The 13,878-nt window shown below is 36.9% G+C and overlaps 1 long non-coding RNA gene across 1 annotated transcript; it reads right to left on the bottom strand.

The window, feature by feature from the left end:
• Nucleotides 1-8,049: 8,049 nt before the first annotated feature.
• LOC110369360 lies at nucleotides 8,050-12,425 on the bottom strand. The gene is made up of 2 exons (XR_002428969.2): nucleotides 12,226-12,425; nucleotides 8,050-9,573 (listed from the first exon to the last, which is right to left on the bottom strand). It is a non-coding gene; the product is annotated as an uncharacterized LOC110369360 (long non-coding RNA).
• Between the last annotated feature and the right edge of the window lie 1,453 nt (nucleotides 12,426-13,878).

Below are 13,878 nucleotides of genomic sequence, written 5' to 3'. Positions count from 1 at the left end.
AGTCCTTGTCAAATCCTAAAAGTACTGATTGCAAAAAAAACAAAACATAAAACAAAGAAACAAACAAAATATATGTAACATCTTAATTCTAGTACATCCGATGTGTTGCCAAAGAAAAAAAAAAGACTCCCACACATCGCCTTTTTACATGTATAACATTGTAGCATATATATACATATATACATATTTAATTGTTGCAGTTATGACCCAGTAATACTACCTCTTTATCTTCCATTACGCTCTGCAGATGCTTTCCTCACCTCAGAATGCTGCATGCATGAAACCTAAAGTGAATTCCCAGGTGGTCAACTAATCCTTTAAATTTAAGATGAAAAGCATTGTTGTTCTGTTAATGTGACGAAAGCTTCCATGTTACAGCACAACACCTTGAATGCTACACCCTTCATCTCAGTATAAAGGAATAGGAAAACAGGAGTGATTCAAAAGTGACCCAAATACTTCCAAGAAAGCTTTTTTTGATTACCAGAGTAAGTAATACGATGGGAAACACTGTGACAGCAGAAACATGATATAATATTAAGTTAAATATTGGTTTACAACTCATCTGTGGAAAAAAAAATGTGAGGCTCATGCTAAACTACTCAACGTAGTTTTTTGAAGGGAAAAATGCTAAATGAGTGCTAACCTTGTCATTTCTGCCATTCTCTGTAGCGGCAGGACAAATGTTGGTTCTTGATCAGCTTTACAGTTGCTTTAAAAGGATCAACCATTGCTATAAAGATATGCTCAGGTTTGGACAAGTAGCTATTTTCTTGTAGCTGATTCATTATTTTTTTGGACTCCGCCCACGTGTGTCTTACTTGAATGAGATGCTCTCATGTCCACTTTGAAGAATGACTAAGTGAAATGGGCCTTTAAATTGTTTATCCTGAGGTTACTCCCCTGCCATAAAATAATAATTTATTTAAAGGTGTCATGCTTATTTTAAGCAGGTTAACACTGCTTATGCCAAAATTCTGTTGAAGCTGCTCTCACATAAATATTATCCATATTCAATAACATTTTTAAAGCACTGAAACCAAAATGTGAACCCATTTATTAACCATTTGAATCAACGTGCTCACCAAGAACCCTGTTCACCAGCAAATTTCCCCTTTGCACATAAAACAACTCATTTAGATGAGGATTTATTGCTATTTGCAGCAATCAACGTTCATGCAATCACAGAAGTGATAAAAAAGGCCAACATCCATTTATCCGCGCTGCTCATGTCTGCTATAAAAGGGGAAAAGATGTTGGATGTAAATCAGTTAAACGGAAGTTTCTAATGCAGATATATGATCCTTACAGACCCAAAACCCAGACTCTGACGCATTAACCCGGTCTAAAACAGAATGAAGTACTTTACTGTTTATAATCCATCGAAGAACAACTTATGTATGATTTATTTAAAGTAGCATAATCTTTACATTTGACATAACCAGAAGTTGTTGTACTCCGTTATGTGTTTAATAGAAACTGCTCACCCACACGGATTTTTGTCTCAGGTTTGATCTTCTAACTATCTGCAGTTTGTACAGCAATTTCCAGTCGTGTTTTTCTTTAAACTGCAGAGATTTATGTTTTCGGCGGATGGTCGGTAAAAATAAACATACAGCTGGGGGATTTCAGAGCGCACAGATGTTGTTTGTACTCTTGGCAAATCACGTTAAAACATGCGTCAAAAGCGTAAGGAAATTCTGTTCAACCTCAAGTTCATTAACCCGCAGTTCATGTATTAATACCACACATCACATAGTCTTTCATGTGTGCAGGAGCTGAGCTGTATGAACGTCGATTAAAATCAGTTATTATTTCTGATCTAAGAGGGATTTCCTGAATGAGACGGTTGGATCTGAGGGACTACATATCTTTTTTTTCCCTTGCCGGATGACAAAATTCTCTGATGCAGCTGTCAAACACCAAGTGTTTGCCTCTTCTGTTTATACTTTTCATATTTTTTAACCAAAATATGTGGGTCTCTGCTACATGTTATTTTTTATGATTTTAGAAAATAAGGAACAGTTTCAGTGAAGGTAACTCAGGAGTTACGATAATTGTAAATCAGCGTTAGTTGCTTAAGTAAAGTGATATTTAATGAATTAACGTGGCCCCATTTCAACTCAGTAGACTATAATTGTAGAGCATGACTGTAATTAATTTTGTTTGTAAAGCACCATTCATACACAGTTATTCACAGAGCTTCACAGCAGGAGCAAAGGAACAGATATAAAAATAAAACATCTGATAGGACAAGCAAAGCATCACATAAAAGCATAAAAACACAAGACATACTCACATAAAAGAATAGAGATTTTTCAATATACATGTAACCAAATAAAGATCTCACATGCAATAGAAATGATAATGCAATCTTTGACCTTTAAGGAGCCAACAGTTTCTGCAAACATCAGATTTTCAGGCAGCTTGTTCAAGAGCTGAAGAGCATAAAAACTAAATGCTTTCTCCTTGCTTAGATCTTATTCAATAAAAACAGGACAGTCAGAGTTATGGAGAATCCCTGTGAAAAAGTCACTGCACTGCATATATTATTTTCATCTCATATAAACAGGGTTTCTAGTGAATCCAAGTGCTCCAACCCTAAAGCAGAAGTGCTCTAAGCAATTTAAACAAACACAACTTGTGGGTTGGTCTGTCTTCGTCTCTGCTCTGCAGCGTCAACCCCGTCATTCATGCTTCTATTGATTGTCCTTTGTTAAGATCAGGACTCAATGACAACTTCCGTTTGTTTACACCATTTCTTAATAAAATTTAACTGTTAGTTAATGTCTTTTTGTTGCATAATCGTTACAGACTTCAAATCAAGCTAATTCAAGAAAGAAAAAGAAAAAATCTATCTATCTATCTATCTATCTATCTATCTATCTATCTATCTATCTATCTATCTATCTATCTATCTATCTATCTATCTATATTAATCTAGGGCTGGACAATTAATCAGATTAAGGTCTGATTTGACTGCGAATCTTTACAAAAAGTCGTATTATTGTAGTTTCTCTTGTTCATCAGTAGCCAAATCTATCTAGTATCTAACGACAGTTTGAGGGATTTTGATTGTCTGTTTGCAGAGGAACGACTTGATCGTAAGTTGTGAAACACATGTTGTTACTGCGGCATGTGGACCTTTAACTCCAGCAGGAAGACCTTCCTCCTCCGCCGCCTCCTTCTTTTGTTTTAATGAAACCCCAGGGAGGTTCTGGAAAGCCCTGGAACTAAACGCGGTCCATCCCATCCAAACCGCCGCCTCCTCTCCGGTCCCAGCGAGCTTTGGACCAAACCCTGCTCTGCCTCCTGTGGGCTGCCCCGTAGCTACAGCAACTGCAAACAGGACGGGACGGGGACAGGGTCCCGCTGAAAACAGGGCTATGGTTTCAGCAGATGTCACGCCACGGGCAGAAAGGCTCGACTTTGGTGCGTTTGTGGCGTGACTCTACATGGAAATAATCCACAGGCTGCACGTTTTTACAGCTTTATTATCAGACCTTCTTTTTTTTTTTTTTTTATAACTGTGAGCCACCATATTTAATATGACAAACACTTAGATGACTTCAGAGGTTTTAAAGTGTTACACCATAAAATTCAGGAAATTGCCACTACACAGTAAAACAACCCATCTAACCCTGGCCGCGTTTGCACGTTACAGCATGGCTTCGTATCCTCCCATTGTCCTGACCATGCGTCATGTCCACACTGATGAAACAAGCTGCTGCGCTCCTCTGATTGGGCGCTGACGTGGGATTGTTCGGAGCCACAGTCGGGGGAAATGCTTGGGAACTCCACTCCCCAGCGTGAGAGGAGACGGAGAGCAGAACAGCTCCCCCGGGGGCCCGAACCGTGACCCCTTCGAGTGCAAAATATGCAGAGGTCACCAGGGTTCTGTTAGGCAAGAGCTAAATCTGACTGACACTGAGCAGCAATAACCCATGACTTCATAACTGCTGCTGAGACACGCTATTTATTTACAGACAGATAAATGTCAAGCTCACGATTCGGAGTTTTCAAGCATGCCTTCAGTGGAAAACAATCTGTGATGTAAACGAGTGGGAGTGAGGAATTTTAACTTCGTCCGAACGAGGAACGGAGTCGGCCCTGGAAAAGCATTTTGTTTCTCTTTATGGTCACACAACAAATGTTCAAAGGAACTAAAACCTTTTTATTCCCCCATCAGTAACCACTTCAAATTACATTATATATATATATATATATATATATATATATATATATATATATATATATATATATATATATATATATATATATAAGATGAGAAGGGCTGTACATTTAGCAGTTTTCAAATAACATGTTACTTTAAAACATTCTACGTTGATACCACATTTGTATACCGATATAAAATTATAATTTGTCATTTTCAGTGGATTTATATATATGCATACATATATTTAAGCATATAATTTTTTAAGCACACTTTTTCACAACTTAAGGTTCACCAATGTGGATTCACTGCACACGGCCGACTATGTCAGCCCTGAGCCTCAACACTTAAAACCACTCCTGGTGGAGACATGGTTAAAGCCTTGAAATAAACTTTGTATTGCAGAAGAACAGTATTATAGTGAAATAAAAAAATCCAATCTATCATTTTAATACAGTTATTCCATTTGGAAGAAAAACAATATAATTTTCCCCATAATTATCAGTGTCACACAATATTTTGAAGAAACTGCATTTAGTACAACTTTTAGACTTCTCCTATAATATTTCATGAGGCTTCTTTGCTCAGTTTAAACATTTACTTTAGATCATCATCTTGCTAAATAGACTCAGTAATTCCCCACTTCCAGTTCTCTGACAGAAGCCACCAGAGTTTTATTTAAAAAGTCCTGATATTTTAAAAAATCTTTGATGTCCTGCACTCAAACAAGACTCCCATGGCCTTCTGAAGAGAAACAGGCCCACATCACCACAGATCTGCCACTATATTTGTCTGTGGGGATTAAAATGTTTTCATCATGTTCATAGTTATGTCAGAATCGTCTATTCTAGACCATTTGTCGCTGAAAAGCTAATTTTTCGTCTCATCTGACCAAAGCCAGTGGTTCTGGCTCTGATTCCTGCAGCATTTAGAAAAACTCTGAGTGTTTACTTTTGTGATGGTATGAAAGAGCCTTTAACTGACATTACTCTCAAACAACCAATTAGTGAGGAAATAGTGTCTAATTTTTTTTACTGGTTTGGTGACACCAAGATGCCACTATGTTGTTGTTCTCTTACATCTGATTTCAGGGCTTTTCATTTCATTTGCCAACCAATCGCTGCGCGGAGGGGAAAGGTAAACTGCTCATCCACCCCTGTTCACCAGTTTGAGGTTGAAGAGTGAAAGTGCAAAATGGGCTTCTGTGTCATTTCAGATTTACTCTCTAGGGAGACTGTAGGTAGTAGATTACTAGTTACAAGTTTCTAGTCATTATGATTTAAGTAAAAAACAAGTTGAAAGTTAAAAAATGATTTAACAAGATGAATTATATAAAAATAGCTGAGTGGTAACTGGGAATATTTTTCAAAAACAGTTTCTTTTGATATGGAATTTTCTTCTCCTATTGAATAATTTTTTCATATTACAAGTTTGATTTATCTATTTTTTCAGTTTAAGATTATACTACCAAATTAGGAAAAGGCAAATATTTCAAGGCACATTTCACATTGTACTGATTTTACTGACTATACACTTAGTCTTGTTTCTTTATAAAACGCCATTTTTTTTGGAGTAGTGTAAGCTGTTTTTTTTAATGCATTTCTGTATAAAGTCAGAATTAATGACTTTAACAGGAAACATTCAGGTTTGATTGGTCAGGTGGGACAAACAGTTACAGATTGCGCCACACTACCACTGATTTAGTTGAACACCAGAACTAAAATCCATATTTGTAATTTAGACACGTATCTCATAATCAAATGTTAATAGGAGTCTATTTTTCCAATTTTACCCCAGCCCAAAAATTTAAGAAGAGAAGCCATTTTTAGTGTTTTTTCTTGGATTAAAGTCCTTTAGGTTAAGTTTAGTTCTTCTCCATGAACTCCCTTCATTTGGTTTATCACTGTTGGTAAATTATTAATGTGTTTTCAAACAGGGATCACAATTTGATGTGTGTGCTTCTGAAAGAAGGATGCCCCAAAGACCTGAGTGCTTAGAGACTTTGTCTCTTGTTTCTTAAACATGTTTCACCTCGTAGAGGGATCCCAACTTTTCTTTGATCACCTTTGGATCATTTATTAATTCTTAGGCTGATGACACCATCTTTTACAACTCCACCAGACTTTGTCACACATTCTTAAATTGACAAGGATTCAGTTCCCCTGGTCTAGTAGTTGGTTTGCAGGAACTTTGCTGTTTTATTGAACAGGTAAAGGCAGGGTATGTATATCATGGTATGTTGTGTAACAGGGATCTCAGTCTGATGTTTTTCCTTCTTAAGGACGTGTATCTCACAAGGTTCCACTTGGTTTACAGTAAGAATTTATTATTGAGTAAGTAAAGGCCCTGCATTGTGTTATTGGCTGTGATACATTTTTGTCATTAATAATACTTTACTGGACGACCTTGGTACTTTCAAACATCTTGAACGTTTGAATGGAACCTTTTCATAAATTTATACTATTAGGCTTAAAATGACTTTTAACTGTCTGAACTCAGGTAGATGAAATATTTTATCATTGAAGAAAAGAAATTATAACGACTAAAAACTGATCACGGCATCTTTTAATATAAAAAAACACATGTATCTTGTTTTAAACTCTCTTTTTAGATTTTTTTTTAAAGATGTCATTATGGAGCTAATGCAATGTTTCTGACAGGCTTGAAACAAATGGCTTCAGCTTTCATTCAGAAGCTTCTTTAATGGGTTCATCACAGCTGTTGTTCCCAGTATTTTCTACCATTCACAAAAACAATACGTAGGATGAGCTTTGCAGTTTATAATTGTTAGGAAACAAAAAGATGGTTTAGGGGTTAAAACATAAGAAAACAAAATGTACTAAATAAAACAAGCCTGAAACTTCTTAGAATTAGGGGCTCTGGCTATCCTAGTACAGAGAGGGTTGGTAATGTTTCATATCTAAATGTTCCATAAAAAAAGAAAAAAAGATTTATACTTCCAATACATATGATGAATAAAATACCTTCACATCACCCATTCCCTATCAATGATGTCTCAGAATGTGTAAGTAAAGTTTAATTATAGAGTGCCTTTCACAGACACAAAGTTACAAAGTGCTACACAACAATAATTACATTTAAATTACACATGGTACAAAGATAATGTGTGAAAATAAGGACATAATAATGTAATAAGTTTAGAAATAGCCTTCTTTTACTGATTTTTTTTATTGTAAAGGAAGTCAAACAATGGATACTTTGCTTTGTACACTGTAGAACTGTCTTACACCAACTGGTGGTATGGGTTTTATTTTTTATAGGTCACTGCACATGGGCTGTTTATTGTGTGTTGTTGAACGTTTTTTAAATTATCTGCTGTATTACTTTTTATCTGCTGTATTACTAAACAAATAGGACGTTTTAAAAAGGCCTAAATGTGAACGCACAATCAGATCAGTTTCATGGGCGACCACTGGAGGTCGCTGTTCTTCTGCTGCACACTGACCTTTAATCCAGGTTGGCTGCAGCACAACATACACAGCTGGTTGCACAGGTGGAGGACTGAAAGGTGTAAATGCTAAGCAGCATCTGAGGTGAACTAAACATTTTGTTTAAGCATTGTCTGAGTGGTATTTGTAAAAATTTTTCTTCATTTGGCTAATTAAGTTTAATTAAAAGTTAAGGATATTTTTCTTGTACCTAATTAATTTAGGCTAGACTGGAAGAAATACTCAAGATGTGTGAGTTCATTTTTTAGTGGGATGTTTAAAAAAGGTGTCCTTCCAAGGATCCATCACAAAGAAAATAATCAAATGAGTAACTAATTAGTAAAATAATATTTTTGAGGTTGCAATAAGCACAAGGAAGCCACCAAGGAAGAAAAAAAAATGCAATTGTAAAATAACACACTGTGGTAACTATGTACAACCGATTTTATTAAAGAAAATTGTAATTCATGTTCATTTGCATTGATTATTTTACCCATTTCTACAAAAATGTTACACTTCAAAAATCTTACACAACTAAAGTTTTGTTTCAAATTGCTTTAATATAAGCAGACAAAGGCTGTCTCTTGAAGTGTTGTCTGGTTGCAGTTATCTTGAATATGTTTGACTGAGTAAGCTTTGAAAGAGATCACTCTCAAATCTGTGGTAAAGTAGGAAACAATACATAGAGACAGACAAGACAATAGAGCTACACAAGGACGCAAGAAAATGTTGTGATACCCCACAGCTGGCTAATGATGCTATTGCTGACATCTGATTCATAGCTTTCCAGTCGTTATTCGAAACTGTAAATGTTGTGTCAAAGCAATTATTTACACTACTTAGTGATTCTTTAAACACAATTAATCTAATCAAATCAGTTTATCTATATAGCACCAATTTTCAACAGATGTCTTTTCAGGGAAGTTTACAAAGTCCATTCAATTAAATCATACAAACTGGACAAAGGTTTCCCATCTAACGAAACCAAGTAGATTCTATCAAGTCATCCACTTGTATGCCTAGTCCACATGTAGCAGGATATCTGGGGAAAATTAGCCATTTTTATGAGGTTATGCCTTTCAGCCATACAAAAACGTATGGCTGAAAGTCAAACCTGAAGTCCTTATGGAAGGAGTCTAAATGTTTTGAGTCCAAGTCACAAACTCCTGTCACCATCTTTGTAGCATATCAAATTAGTTAAAGATATGATATGGCAATGAAAATATTACATCAACATGTGAAAATATTTTAAGCTCCAATGGTTCATATTTGTTCAGTTTTATTCTAAATCAAAAGCAATTGGATTACAACAAATATTTGTACCATAATGTTACAATATTTTTTCCCCCCTCATGGTTATCACACAATCAAAATCTCATACTGGCTCCTTTCGATTCAGAAGTCATCTCCTGATTTATTCTCCACTAATAAAGATTAGCGATGTTATATTGCTCAATGCTTGTGCTTTACACCACTGTGTCTTTACAAAGCTGGAAAACAGGTTAACAATTTTTATACATCATATATAAATGTAATTTCTACTCTAGGAGACAAACGTGACTGTTGCGGATCAGTCACATAATAATGCCAACTAGAAATGAAACTATTGGCAGAGAGCTGGAATTAGGTGTTAATGAGATTCCCCAGTCTCGCCACATTGACTTATCATTAGGCAAAAAACAGGCTGGTCACCCTCATGCTAACTCAGTGGAACAAATTCCTTGGGAATCATCCAGAACTCCCCAGAAACCAAAAGAGAGAAGGAAGCTGTTAAAGCATAAAAGGTTGACTTCACTCTTCTGAGTGATTTGCCTTATTGGAACAACATGTTGAAGCTGGACCTTCACAGGGATGCTGGATTGATGCAATATGGCAGAGCTCTTTGACAGAGTTACTGTATGTGTTGTAGCGCCGAGTAGAAACGTTGGTGTGGAGGCTGGTTTTGGCGAGCTGTTGGAACAAATAGGAATCATTAATAGCCGAGTTTGTAAAGACGTCTGGAGCTGGGCCCTGCCAGGCGTCCACTGAGTTAGACTTGGGGGGGGGACAGAGCCTATAGCACTGGAACAGACCAGGGTAGATGCCACTTTTGGTTTTTTTTGGTGGCTAAGCCGGGTCCAGATCTAAATGAAGGTTTTAGTGCTGCGACCCAAAGCTGTTTGAGGTGTGGTCTGACTTGGCGCGGCGGTCCCTGCTCAGCACGTCTACTCAGGCTTTAAAGCTGGAGACGGAGGGGACCAGGCAACTCCATCCCCAGCCCATAATAGATGGTGATCTCACACTCGCCGTCTGTGACCATTATAGGCTTAGAAAATGACCACCTAAGAGGAGCAAAATGTGTTGGATGACAGCATTAAAACAGCAAAAAATTATCCGAGGAAACATTTCTATCAAGGATTTCTCTTAAAAACTGATTGGTCAGCCGTGGCAACTTCGTGGGGAAAAAAAAAATATTATTCCTGACTTATCGTTAAATTCTATTGGTGTTTTGACAAGGAGGCTCAAAAAAAGTTTAAATCAAAGACTGAAGATTAACTTTAAAAGATGTAATTCAAAACTATTTCATGAAGTAGAATTGTCTTTCTCAGATTATCTGTAGGGAAAACATAATTTTCTGAAGTTCGAGCCTACGGAGGTGGATTGTGAAATAATGAAGACTGTTTCCCCTTTAGAGTCAGTCCCTGAAAAAAAAGGCTACTCTCTACGTGTAACTGGGCCGTAAACATCCACTGTGTGCCGTCACCGTATATCTCTGACATGACGCTCCAATCTGTTCTGTCCAACGGCCGTAAATCTGCGGCTGAAATTTAAAAAGAGAGAGAAGCAGCGACAGTTTGCACGCTGCCCGCAGATGTTCATGCCAACGCCCCAAACACTGCTCTGTTAGGAAATTAGATGAATTATTCCCGAAGATAAGAGAACGTTTATGTTTTTAAAAAGTCAGTAAAAAAAAGGACAAAAAAAATCATTTATCTGAAAATTTGGGAGGATTTTTAACACAGATATATACATTTATTTGCATCAGTCCTTTAATTAATGTGTTAAATGTGTTTAATTCTGTGTGAAGTCAGGAGTGGCAGCAAAGCTTTTCTTCATGAAACTCATTACTCGTCAAACGTGAATAAGTGTATCTAAACAGGGGTACGTGGCAGTGGATTACATTTTACATTTCCCTACCTCTTCTCAGCCTGAAATCTACTTCATAAATGACTATTTATTATCACCCACCTGGACAAGCTGTTGAAAGAACACAAATTGATAAAATAAAGATCCACTGATCAGTTCCTGGCCAATACCCAGTCTGATCAGTTATGGTTTCTTTCTCCTGCGGACTATGAACCATAAAAAAAAAAAAAAAAATAGAAACGTGCTGCGGTTTCTTTGATGAAGGAAAGAGTTTTGAATTTATCTGACAATGGAAGAACTACATTAAGACCCCATTTATGCATCTAAGCGTTTACACCACTAAACTTTATCAGATTTTTCTTTTTAAATAAAACTAAAATAAGTGCATACTAATAAACAGTAGGAGTTGGTTTTGATGCACTGAAATAATAGGAAATAATAGTTAAGCATATTTTACTTGCTGCTTACTGATCGGAGCTCATTAAGGGAAGATTGTCTGGTTTTGATCCCATAGGGATTTAGATTAATCAAAGTATCTGTCATATAAACACTGACATAAATCACAAAATGCCCCAGTAAATTTTGTTAATTTGGATTTCTACTATGAACAGATGTGAATCATCAAATACAAAGTTAAGTTAAGTTGAAACTTTTATTTGGAAAACTTGCAGGTTTATGCCAATGATGGCTTATTCCTGTCTGCAAAGGAAAGTTTTCTCATTTAATTAGCACAAACGATCACAAATGGGTGGAAGGATAGCAGTGAGGTGGTGGTAGTCGCATGTTTGCTTTCTGTGACAGCGACACTAAGCTGCGTTCGCTGTAATCCTCCCTGCCGCTGTGACTGACAGCCACAGGTTTTAGCAGCAGACCTACCTTCAGGATTCTGTTGACTCTGGCAGAAACCTCATCACCCTAACCGCCATGGCCCATCACAACGTCGAGCTCAACACAAACACAACCCCCTGGCAAACTCTTGTTTATCACTTCCAGGCTGTTTCGCCCTCTTTCACCTTCTGAGAAAAAATCCAAATCTGGACGCCGCCTTTTATTATTTTTAGAATACAAATTTCCTTGATTGTTTGTGCCAGTATTTACCAGTTTTAAAGTGTGTAAAATTTACATCTATCTCAATAATAATAAAAAAAAAACTAACTGAATCTGAATTAAACATCTCAAAAATAAATGAAATCATAACAAAAATTCTACTTAAGGGCGTGTTTCATGGAGAATGGGTGGATGTGTAATTCACTTCTAAAAACACTCAAATACTGTGAGAGTTTTGCCTAATAAAGCCCACGACAGAGCAAAGACAGAGTGGAAATCGCCCATGCCACAGGCCATCACTGCTTCGAGACCAGCAACAAGATTGAAAACACGTGTGCATTAATACCTGCTCAAATATATAGCCTGGACTAACCTGCTAATAGCCTTAATTTGCAAGATAAACAGTAGAAGAGTTTGACACTCACTCACCATAAGGTGCTTTTCCTCTGCTGCACTGCCTCTGCTGCCTTCTGAAGCCTTGAAGGGGGAGGGGGGTCGACAGCAACAAAGTTACTGCCTGCCTCCACCATTCTATCTGTTAAAGTCATTTTCTCTCAAAGAGGAATTAATTTCCTTTCTCAGGCGGCCCACAGAGTCTGCGGCACAGCCTGCAGCATCCAGCTGGATCCCCAGAGTGCAGACTTATTGTGACTGTTCCCGCTGTAAGATCTGACTGCGCTGCAAAATATCTAAGGCAGCTACAAATGTACAATTTCTTTTATCTGTTCTGGAACTCGCGTTTATTTAACCCAGCACACAATGCTAAGGGCAACGTTGGCATTGTCCCGTTTTACTTCATGCAATTTTAAAGAAGACAGATCTGAGTACATTTCTTTTATGTAAAATAATAAAATTTCAACATTTATTCTGCACAGCCAGTTTGAGGATTTCTTTTAATAATCAAAAAGGACCAAATGAATTCCCTTTCAATAATGCAAATCAGTATTGGTTCTCAATTTTAAAATCTTTCTGTTTGTAAAAAATAAAATACAATTTTTTTGTCCATCCAATTTAGATAAAAATAACTTGTTCATGAAAATATTCGAAAAAACATAAGTGGAAGAAAACTGGTTCAACGTGAAACAGCCGGTTTAAGATATTGATCTGCTAATAAAACTCAATGAAATCTCATTTTAGGAGCATATTTCTTATTAATAATGTATGAGTTCCTCTTCAGGTACCATTTTTTACTTCCGCATCCCAAAAGAATGAAAGTTGAATTCATGCCATCCCTCGATGACTGATGGTAGCCAATCTAATAGATATATATAATGGATGAATGTACTGTATAGATGGATGTAAGCTGGGAGTTTGAGTTAATTCATAAACCAAATTTAAACCACACAGGTTGGATTAAAGTCATGTGCAGTGAATTGAAACAAATCAGCTTAAATAAAGCAAAACTAAAAACATTTAAGGTCACTTAAACAGGAAAACAATATAAATACATGAAAGGTCAAAAACAAACTTTGGACATCAGAAAAGGACTTCATAAAAGTTATTCAGGTCTTTTCAGTTGGAAAAAATAGTGTGTTGATAGCAATAGAATTTTACTTTTATTTTTCTCACTATGCTGAGTTCTCCTACTGTCCTCCAATTTGCATTGTGTGTTGTTATTCCAACTTTTAACTTTTTGTTCTCTTTGTCCTTTTTCTCTTCATTGTAGGTACACCTGGTCTGGCGTTCTATTAGCTGTGACATCATCCATTATTACCATCTAACATAGAAAGTACTCCTGAGTCAATGTGAGCTTCTGTGATTTCTGTGTCTCTGCTCTGTCTTCTCTAAGCCCCAGTGGGTCGAGGCAGATGAGCGTTCACAGTGAACCTGGTTCTGGTTCTGCTGGAGGTTTTCCTCCCTGTTAAAAGGGAGTTTTCCTCTCCACTGTCGCTTCATGCATGCTCAGTATGAGGGATTGCTGCAAAGCCATCAACAATGCAGACGACTGTCCACTGTGGCTCTACGTTCTTTCAGGAGGAGTGAATGCTGCTTGGAGAGACTTGATGCAACCTGCTGGGTTTCCTTAGAGAGGAAACTTTCTGACCAATCTGTCTGGATGATTTGATTGAATTTGACTTTGTA

Source organism: Fundulus heteroclitus, chromosome 3 (genome assembly GCF_011125445.2).
Source record: "Fundulus heteroclitus isolate FHET01 chromosome 3, MU-UCD_Fhet_4.1, whole genome shotgun sequence".
In the NCBI taxonomy this organism is placed as follows: Eukaryota; Metazoa; Chordata; class Actinopteri; order Cyprinodontiformes; family Fundulidae; genus Fundulus; species Fundulus heteroclitus.
The sequence above is the reverse complement of the archived record's forward strand: the minus strand, read 5'-3'. Positions and strand labels throughout refer to the sequence as shown.